General features: G+C 40.5%; 1 pseudogene; it reads left to right on the forward strand.

Moving 5' to 3' along the window:
- The first annotated feature begins 2,275 nt into the window (after nucleotides 1–2,275).
- LOC109763963 (putative disease resistance RPP13-like protein 1) lies at nucleotides 2,276–8,748 on the forward strand (annotated as a pseudogene).
- Nucleotides 8,749–10,472: the final 1,724 nt, after the last annotated feature.

Consider the following 10,472-nt stretch of genomic DNA (forward strand, 5'->3'; position numbering starts at 1 on the left):
AGGAATATGTATATGTATTTGACATGGAGAAAGTAATAGCAATAAACTAAACGATCATTATGCTAAGCTAACGGATGGGTCTTGTCCATCACATCATTCTCCTAATGATGTGATCCCGTTCATCAAATGACAACACATTTCTATGGTTAGGAAACTTAACCATCTTTGATTAACGAGCTAGTCTAGTAGAGGCTTACTAGGGACACGGTGTTTTGTCTATGTATCCACACATGTATCAAGTTTCCGGTTAATACAATTCTAGCATGAATAACAAACATTTATCATGATATAAGGAAATATAAAATAACAACTTTATTATTGCCTCTAGGGCATATTTACTTCATTATGTTCCCAATCTATTCGGCTAAGAGTGTAAAGGGAGAACCACTGCGATTGCGCTTCCAACTCGTATGGTAAAGCGCCTCAGTGGAGAAAGTTGAAAACTGACTATTGTGGTAAGCTTAAACTGGTCGGCTAGCCGATGACAATGTCAAACAAAGGATCGTTAGAGATCCCCTGTGACAAACGAAGGGCTTTTTTATATTAAAATAAGCCAAAGTGACTAGTGGTCTGAACCCCGGCAACCACGGAGTACTTCACACACCGGGGGCTTGTCACCAGCCCTCACAATTAAGCTTCTATGACTAAGTGAAAGCTATAGAACCAATATAGTGTAATTGCCTTGTTTCATATGCATGGACCGCCTTCGAGAACCGAGACATCGGCCAAGGGTCAAGACTGCATATGAGACACCCTTCATATCTTGTAAAAAGGGGCCGAAGCTGACGACTGGTCGCTTTCAGTTTTAAATCGGTCGCACGGGAGTAAAAATCCGAGGCCACGACCGTCGCATCAAGACGCGGATAGTGTGTCTTCATGCAAGCATAAACCCGTTGGACGCCCTCCAAGCATGTGGACCGCTTCCAGCATCACTTGAGGGCCTACCTCTTGCAGACGGGCCACCAGTCTGAAGAAACTGGTCGGCATAGCCTCCGTGGGCCAGAGTTGGATGTAGAGATCTTGCGGCGCTGTTTTCGCCATATGGAAGAGCTCCATTAGCTGCTTCATCTGGTGATTCAACAACTCGGGATGCGATGGCGCCTGGAATTGTTGCCAGAATGCTCTCTCCTTGGCATGGCCCTCCGACGTCTGCGGCGCTCCTCGGGTGATTCACGAAGGCCTCTGTGGATCACCATACTTGAGTGAGCTCGACGAACCCCTTGCGGCCAAAAACACACTGAAGCAAAAATGTCTTACCAGCGACGATCTGCCTCACTTGCTGGAGCACTACGCGGTCTGCCCGGGCCTGGGTCTAGACCTCGGCGTGTGCCGAGCTCAGCTTCTTGAGCTCTGCGGTCGCCTCCTTCTCCTTCTCCTTAAGGGCGTCGCATTCGAGGTACACGCCCTTCGGGTGTCATCCACCTGGAGGACTCGGGCCTGGTTCTTGCCCCTAGCTAGCTATCTTCTCTTCGGCAAGCTCCTTCTCTGCCCGTGCGGCCACAGCCTTTTGCTGCTCCGCCTCCCGCTATATGTATGTATGTGAAATTTTTGCATGAACACACAATTTAGCAACATCATGCATACCAACCAAAATATTCAATCTATATGTATGTATGTGAAAACTTGTGTCTAACAATATCAAATTCTAACCTTATCCTAGAAAGGTAATACCAACACACCACTACAAGATTCAACTTTTATAGACTTCGTTAACTGAAAAATTGTAAAACCCACCCCACCAAAAATGATTTTTAGACAAGATATGACTTACGTCTCTACCTTGGGCCGCACACCTACACACAGATAGTGGCGTTGTGTGCACAACCAACACCACTAAGGTGGTCCGGCATAAATAAAGGAGGGGGAGGGGTCTTATCCACCCAGTGGGAGTGGATTAATCTTATCCACTCCCCCCCACGCCCCCCACAAACCCTCCCTCTTGCGTCGGCGCCCACCATTTCACCTCTCTGGCCGTCCTTACACCCGACGTCGCCGTCCTCCTTCATGCATGTTCCACGAGCTGAAGAAGGTCCTGGCCATGCTGCCATTGACCCAGCTAATTGCCGGTGTCGCGCAAGTAGCCGAGATGCACGCCGCTGGCTTCCCCATGGATGCGTCGCCGGATCAGTCCCCAACCCCTTCTCCGGCTGGTTCACCGCCACCATTCCCGACACGGGTGCCGCCTTCGTCAGCACCCTGGGGCATCAACATGGTGGGTGAGGTGGCTTTCTAAGAGCATCTAGTGGCGGCGCCGCGGCTCGCTGACGCTGACAGCATGGCTCTGTACCATGCTGACCCGGAATTTGAGGAGGAGGAGCCCGCCATCGACTACTCCTTCGAGTCCCTCCGAGAGGATGAGGAGAAGAGGGAGGAGATACGGAGGCAGGAGATGGAACCTCCTCCGGCTTCACCTCCGCCTCCTGCATGCCATGACACGGAGGACTTGTGAATGGTGGACACGCTTCTTGAGGTTCGCATCATATTTTCGTCGCTTCCTCCCGATGAGCGAGGGGAGATCCTAGCGTTGCAAACCAACCTCCTGCATCCGACGTCGTGGAGGCCTCTGACTCTGGCTACAGACACGAGGACGTCATCGTCATCTCGGACGACAATGCGTAGAAGGTCCGGCGGTAGCGGTTGCGACGGAGACAGCCCGTCAGCGTGGAATCAGACTCGCTGTTTAGTTTTAATTAGATTTTTTTGTGATTTGATTATTTGAACAGTGTTGTTCAAATCTGTGTAATATATGGATACAAACTAGTTTAACATTAATGTTTAAGTAAGATTTATTTTAATTAATGTGTTAACTCAATTTGTGTAGCTAGGGGTTATTACATAGTACGGATTTACTGACAATGGGGACGCACGGGGCAAAGCGAGCGTCAACCAAATGACGCATGACTTCTATTACTGTTGTCTAGCATACATCTTGCTGATAATTTGTCGGTTAGTGGCATTGCACATTGATACAACTGATGAGACATATACGAGTGGCGTTGGAAGTAATACCAGCCTAGCATTGGCATCATACTAATGGCGTCGGCATGCGGCGCCACTAACAACGTTCTCCGAACACTGCTAGTAGGCATTTTTGAACTAGTTTGGCCCTATTCCCCAATGTTCTCGACAAAAGCACCGGGCCCGGATTAATTCCTAGCTCAAGTTTTTCAAAATTATTGGCACTTGCAAGGTGAGAGGACAGAAGTTACCAATGTCGTGATTAGGATATTGAAGGGAGGAGATTATGCGGAGGAGATTAACAGGATGCTCATTGTTATTAATCCTAAGGTACAAACAATACTTTTTTCGCAGTCCTGCCCTATTAGCTTGCTTAGTGTGATTTATAAAGTCGATTTAAAAGTACTCGCAAACCTACTTAAGCAGGTTCTCCCCGAAATTATCTATGAACAACATCGACCTTTGTGCCGGATAAACTTATTGTTGACAGTGTCATGCGACCTATGAGTGTTTGAATTATTTGAGAAGAAAGAGGCAAAAATAATTATCATTATGCGGTGAAACTAGACATGTAGAAGGCATTTGAGACAAAAAAAAACTAGCATATTGCAGAGCTCTGCAACCCAGATGCGCTAGGGATATATCTCGCTTACAGTGTGATGTATCGGATGTGGCTATGTGCCCCCCCCCCCCCCCCCCCCCGCAGCAATACCTATCACAGGGTCAGCCCAGTGACCCCACCTGCTGACGTGACATTGAAGTCACCCATGCATTTCCTTTTTTTCCTCGTACATTTTTGTTTTCCTTTTTTGCATTTTTATTTTATTGTTTATATTTCGAAATGTTTATATTTTGTACCATAAAAATGTTTTGAACCATGAGAACTATGTACGTGACATTTTGAAGAAAAAATCCAGGGATTAAAAAATGTTTGTGACATTTAAAAAATATTTATACAATGTAAAACATGTTTCCATAGGTTAGAAAAATGTTTATTTCCATTAAAAATGCACAAATTGAATTTGTAAAAAATGTTACTGTGTATTCAAAAAATGTTTACAAACATGCATTTGTAAAAAATGTACATCATGCATTTGAAATATTTCCAAAGTGTATCATAAAATTGTTTCATGTGTGCTCTAAATACGTACATTGTATACTGAGGAAAAAGAGGACATGTGTGGAAACAAAGTGAACCAATTAAAAATGAGAAAGAAACAAAAATAAAAGCAAAAGGATCATACAAAACAAAGAAAACCAAGAAATAAAAATAGAAAACTAAACTATAACAAAGAAAGAGAAACCATAGCAAAATAAAGAAAATGTTCTCGACAAAACCACAGCAAAATAAACAAAAAAAAAAAGCAAAAGGATCATACAAAACAACTAGTGTGGCCCTATTCCCAAAATGTTCTCGACAAAAGCACCGGGCCCGGATTAATTCCTAGCTCAATTTTTTCAAAATTATTGGCACTTGCAAGGTGAGAAGACAGACATTATGAATGTTGTGATTAGGATATTGAAGGGAGGAGATTATGCGTAGGAGATTAACATGATGCTCATTGTTACTAATCCTAAGGTACAAACAATACTTTTTTCGCAGTCCTGCCCTATTAGCTTGCTTAGTGTGATTTATAAAGTCGATTCAAAAGTACTCGCAAACCAACTTAAGCAGGTTCTCCCCGAAATTATCTATGAACAACATCGACCTTTGTGCCGGATAAACTTATTGTTGACAGTGTCATTGCGACCTATGAGTGTTTGAATTATATGAGAAGAAAGAGGCAAAAAGAATTATCATTATGCGGTGAAACTAGACATGCAGAAGGCATTTGAGACAAAAAAAAACTAGCATATTGCAGAGCTCTGCAACCCAGGTGCGCTAGGGATATATCTCGCTTACAGTGTGATGTATCGGATGTGGCTATGTTCCCCCCGCAGCAATACCTATCACAGGGTCAGCCCAGTGACCCCACCTGCTGACGTGACATTGAAGTCACCCATGCATTTCCATTTTTTTCCCGTACATTTTTGTTTTCCTTTTTTGCATTTTTATTTTATTGTTTATATTTTGAAATGTTTATATTTTGTACCATAAAAAGGTTTTGAACCATTAGAACTATGTACGTGACATTTTGAAGAAAAATTCCGGAGATTCAAAAATGTTTGTGACATTTAAAAAATATTTCTACAATGTAAAACATGTTTCCATAGGTTAGAAAAATGTTTATTTCCATTAAAATGCACAAATTGAATTTGTAAAAAATGTTACTGTGTATTCAAAAAAAATGTTTACAGACATGCATTTGTAAAAAGTGTACATCATGCATTTGAAATATTTCCAAAGTGTATCATAAAATTGTTTCATGTGTGCTCTAAATATGTACATTGTATACTGAGGAAAAAGAGGACATGTGTGGAAACAAAGTGAACCAATAAAAAATGAGAAAGAAACAAAAATAAAAGCAAAAGGATCGTACAAAACAAAGAAAACCAAGAAATAAAAAAAGAAAACCAAAGTATAATGAAGAAAGAAAAACCATAGCAAAATAAAGGAAATGAAGGAATTCTGAAGAAAACAGATGATAAAACAATAAATAAATAAATAAATAATAAATAGGAAACCCTACAAGAACCTACAGCGCGCAACGAAGGGAACCTCGCTACTGGTCAGCCGCTAGACGTCGCACGTAGGCAATTCCTATTAGGAATCGGTATGGGCAACTTATAGCCATAGCGTGATGTATCACCGTCTTGCCTCAGCATTTCGTGTGTGATCACATTAGTAGGTCAACTCATTAGAACGTTTTCATGACAGTTTTATAGATCAGCATGGATTGGTTTTAGCACACTTCGTGCACTATATTTTTCTTATTCTGTTTTTTAATAGTTTCCTTCTGTTTTTTATTTTCTATATGTTTCCATTGTTAGTTTTCATTGCTATTTTCCATTTTATTTTATTTTTTATTAATTTTTTCTTTTTCTAGTTCTTTTATTATTTTTAAATACGTTAAATTTTTGTATACACCGTGCACACATTTCAAATACATGGCGAACATTTTCTGAAATACATGTTTGAACATTATTTTGATTACATGTTAAACATTTCTCAGATACACATTAAAGATTTTCTGAATACACGTTGAACATTGTTTGAACACATGTTAAAAAATTCAGGTACACATTGAACATTTAAATAAAATACATGATTGCTTCCTCAAAAACTCGTAGATTATTTTTTGAATAGACGCTATTTTTTGTATACACGTAGGAATTTTTCAGAAACCTGATGAACAATTTTTAATACATATTAAACATATTCAAATGCATGTTGAACATTTTCTAGATATACTTTGAATATTTTTTAATACATGTAAAACATTGTTTTAATGGTGTGAACATTTTTACTTGCGCCAATAATTGTTTGCACTGCGAAAGTTTAATTAAATGCAATGAAAGTTTATACAAAATACATGATCTTTTAACATTTTTTAGTGTGCGGTGAAATTTTGAATTTTTTAGTACATTAGTTTCTGAAAAATATGTGTATTTGAAAGTTTTCAAAATATAAGCGGAAAGAAAAATGTAAAAGAAATTACGTAATGTACCGTAGACATGCAGACGGGGTGACAATTTCAGAAAACAATGAAATTTACTCTCTTTTTTCTGCGGGTACGAAATATTACAGTTAACATGAACAAAAACAAACCCTGCATTTCGTACGAGCTAGGATGGTCCGAGATTTATACTAGCCCAACATCAAAATTTGTGGAATTCATTCCCCGACCCACCACCGGTGATCCCTCCTGACTTCGGCTGCCACATCGCCAAAGCCCGCTAATGTAGTGTAGTGTCAGTTATTTTTTGAGAGAGAAGTGCATTGTCGGTTTGACAGCAGAAAAACCGTTGGGGCGATGGCTGGTGTTTTCCCATGAAAATTGCAGTATCAAGTTAGATGCATGGCTGGATGCATTCCTTCCAAATCAGTAAATCATCAGCTGTTGAGGAGTCTCGCATTGCCCCTTCCCTGACGTTTGTGGAAATAGACATGAGTTGCAGTGTTGCACGTTTCTGGAAACAGTCGAACGACAGTGCTTCCATATATCTTAGAAACAGTCGAACGACACAAGTCGTCATCTCGTCTCGTCTCCCTTGGTTAGCTGGTGCCGATCGCTGTCACTGGGTTACCCAGCACGGACGATAGTGGATTAGTGGTTGCAACTACCAACTGAATCTTTACGACTAGTTTGCAGTGGCTGTCATTATCTATATTCTAGAGCTGGATCGATTTGGTGCGGAAAATAGAAGCTTCTGGTACGTAGCGTAAATTATTTCGCCAGACAGGCTGACCAGCAGCTTTACCTAATCAAGCCATTTCATCTCCTTCCTGCTGAACAAGTACCACCCGAGGCCTTCACGGTCGGAAGAAGAAGAGCTGATAGAGAGATTGCAGCACCTCCTGATGAGAGTAAGCATGGTCGTTGAGGAGGCGGATGCGCGGTACATAACCAACTCCGGGATGTTGTTGCAGCTCAAGATGCTCTCAGAGGCCATGTACAGAGGATACTGCGTCTTGGACACCTTGAGGTACCGAACTCTCCAAGACAGTGCAGGCTTCGATGAGGTTAGCATCAAAGACTCATCTAGAAGCAGCATGTATTTAGCAATTCCCCTCAAGCGTTCTCGAACAACAACCGAGAAGGATGATAAGGCCATGTGCCTCGAGTCAGTAGGTGCCTTGGAAAGCTTAGAAGTCGCTATTGCTAACATGGCAGAATTTGTTCTGCTTCTGGGTGGATGCGAGCGCATGTCTCGTAGGCCATACGACATCTATCTTTACACCGACACTTTTATGTTCGGCCGGCATGCTGAAAAGCAAAAACTCTTGAGCTTCTTGTTGCAGCACAGACCTGCTAGTGATGCACCAGCCATTCTTCAGATCATAGGCGGTGCCAAAGTTGGGAAGAAAACTTTGGTTGCTCATGTGTGTGGCAACGAAAGGGTTCGCTCGTGATTCTCTTCTGTTTTGCACTTGAGTGGCGATAGTTTTTGAGGCATGGAAGGACCATGTCTGGGATGAAGATGCTTGTAGTTATTGAGTTTGCTTCTGATGTAAGTGATGATGACTGGAAAAACTTCCACTCATTTCTCTTAACAATGGGCAGAGGAAGCCATATCATCATCATAAGTAGAATTCAAAGATTAGCCCGATTTGGATCCGTGAAACCGATTTTTTTTAGTGTTCTGTCTTATGACGAGTGGAGGTACCTATTCAAGACACTAGCATTTGGGAGCGTAGACCCGGCAGAACATCCACGTCTACTCAAAATAGCAGATGAAGTTGCCAGGCAGTTGCACACACAAGGTTCACTTTTCGCAACAAATGCTTACGCAGATTTGTTGAGAAGAAATCTCAATGCCCAGTTTTGGCATTGCCTATTGGACAAGGGGATAAGAATGATTAAAAGAAACATCGCCATGTATGGTGTGCATCCAAGCATGCTTATAGAACAAGGGCACCCGGTGGACATAACGGACTTTGCTATGCATCCACTTAGCATGATACCTTATACGACTAATGTTTCAATCAAGAAGGAATCACCAAGTGTGACATTTGGGGAGTTGCTAGCGGATCCTAGTGTTAGACCGAAAGAAGACTTCATTCTTATTTCCTGGGAATCAAGGATACCCCCTCATAATTTATTTTCTAATTTTGTTATAAGTCGTGCTCAGGACACAGATGAAGGGAGTGCCTTGCCAGGGAGGAAGCGACGAGGTGTGCCAATTTAATTGTGCTTCAGCAACTTGAATAATGTAGCACTTTGATGTATTTTCAAACATATGTGTTTATGTGTCCACGGACATACAAATTTAAGGAGTGATAATACATTCAATTAAATGTATTGGAGATCAGAACTTTATATCCCCCCCCCCCCCCCTCCCCCGATGCGGGGCACTGTCTAGATAACAAGTACCATCATCTCGCACAATTGCATTAATCCTTGAATGAAATAAGAAAAATAATATTTGTTTAAGTATTGTCTATTAAGGACTCCGAAACTTCTGAACATTCCAAACATACTAAAAAATATGAAGCTTGCCAAAACAGGAGAAACACATTATTCTCTTTGCCCCTTTCACTCTACCGGCCAACAGTGACCATGTGCATCGGGCAGCATGATTCCACTCGTCATTTATCCTTTCCTTTTTGTATATTTTTTTGAGAAACACCTGTAACTTTATTGATAGACATAACAATTACAGGTACATTGATTCAGTATTTAGTTAGCTATTTAAGGCTCAAATCTTAAGTGACAGGGCAGTCTCTAGAAATTCGGGGGCCCATTGCGAAAAGCAAATGGGGTAATAAAATTTGTAATCTTTTTTACTCAAGCATTATTCTGTATAATTTCTAAAATTTATCAAATATCAATGTAAAAGATTAAAAGTATAACTAAGTCAATAAATTGATGTTCGACCGGAAAGTGTCTTTCTTCTTGTGTTCCTTGAAATGAAATCTTCAACTATATCTTATATTTACTAATTGGAGGCACCATTGAAGCCTCCACGTTAATTCTAGAAAATGCCTAATAATAGCTTTCGGATCATAATTATGCAGCTGAGATAACATGACAGAAAAAGAGTCCTATTTCTATACGGAAGTGTAGAAAAGGAGTCCTATTCTCTACTTATGTGACAGAAAAAGAGTCCTAGCTATTTCCATATGTACGTCCGAGACACCCTTCCAACAACCCCACGTGATCTGAACATCCTATAAGCTGTTCGGCCTCTACCTTCCAACAGCCTTACGTGATTATTCTAAAAAAAATCTGCATGTGATATAAAAAAACACAGCCATATGTAATATCCACAAGTTGTGTTTGGTGTAACTAGGAACCAAAATAAAATACAAAGATGTCACTTAGAACACACAAAAAAGATACTTCATTTAGAATGTTAAATATAGTTTATATTTAATTAGGTCACACAAAACTAGGATAATACATATTTTAGTCCAACAGTCACCAAAAATATTGTAGGTCAATCTAATAACAATAAATACATGAAAAGTCTAATAAAAAAATAACTGAAGTGTCAGAAGTAAACCAAGGCAAACAATATATTTTCTAATCTACCATAATATATCGTAATCAATATACAGGGCCACTTTGGAACACATTTTTTTAACTGGCGGACTGAATTACAATTACATGGCCAATCGAACAATACAAGAATATCAAACGCATGCATTGCTTTGAAATTAGTGTTTAAATTTTGCGTAGGAAAAAAGACATGAATTACCTCGAAAATATGTGCTACCTGCTAAAAGAGAAAACAGATAAAGATAGAAGTTATATTCACACTCTTATAGAAAACATTGCATGACATTCGACTTCATCGTCCGATTCCTCCAAAACTTGGAGGAGAAAAATTATATCCTATGATGTTCGTGAAATACAATTTCCGATTGCAATCCCCCATTTCTCATTCAAAAGTCTCTTACAACCTACATG

Source organism: Aegilops tauschii, chromosome 3 (genome assembly GCF_002575655.3).
Source record: "Aegilops tauschii subsp. strangulata cultivar AL8/78 chromosome 3, Aet v6.0, whole genome shotgun sequence".
In the NCBI taxonomy this organism is placed as follows: Eukaryota; Viridiplantae; Streptophyta; class Magnoliopsida; order Poales; family Poaceae; genus Aegilops; species Aegilops tauschii.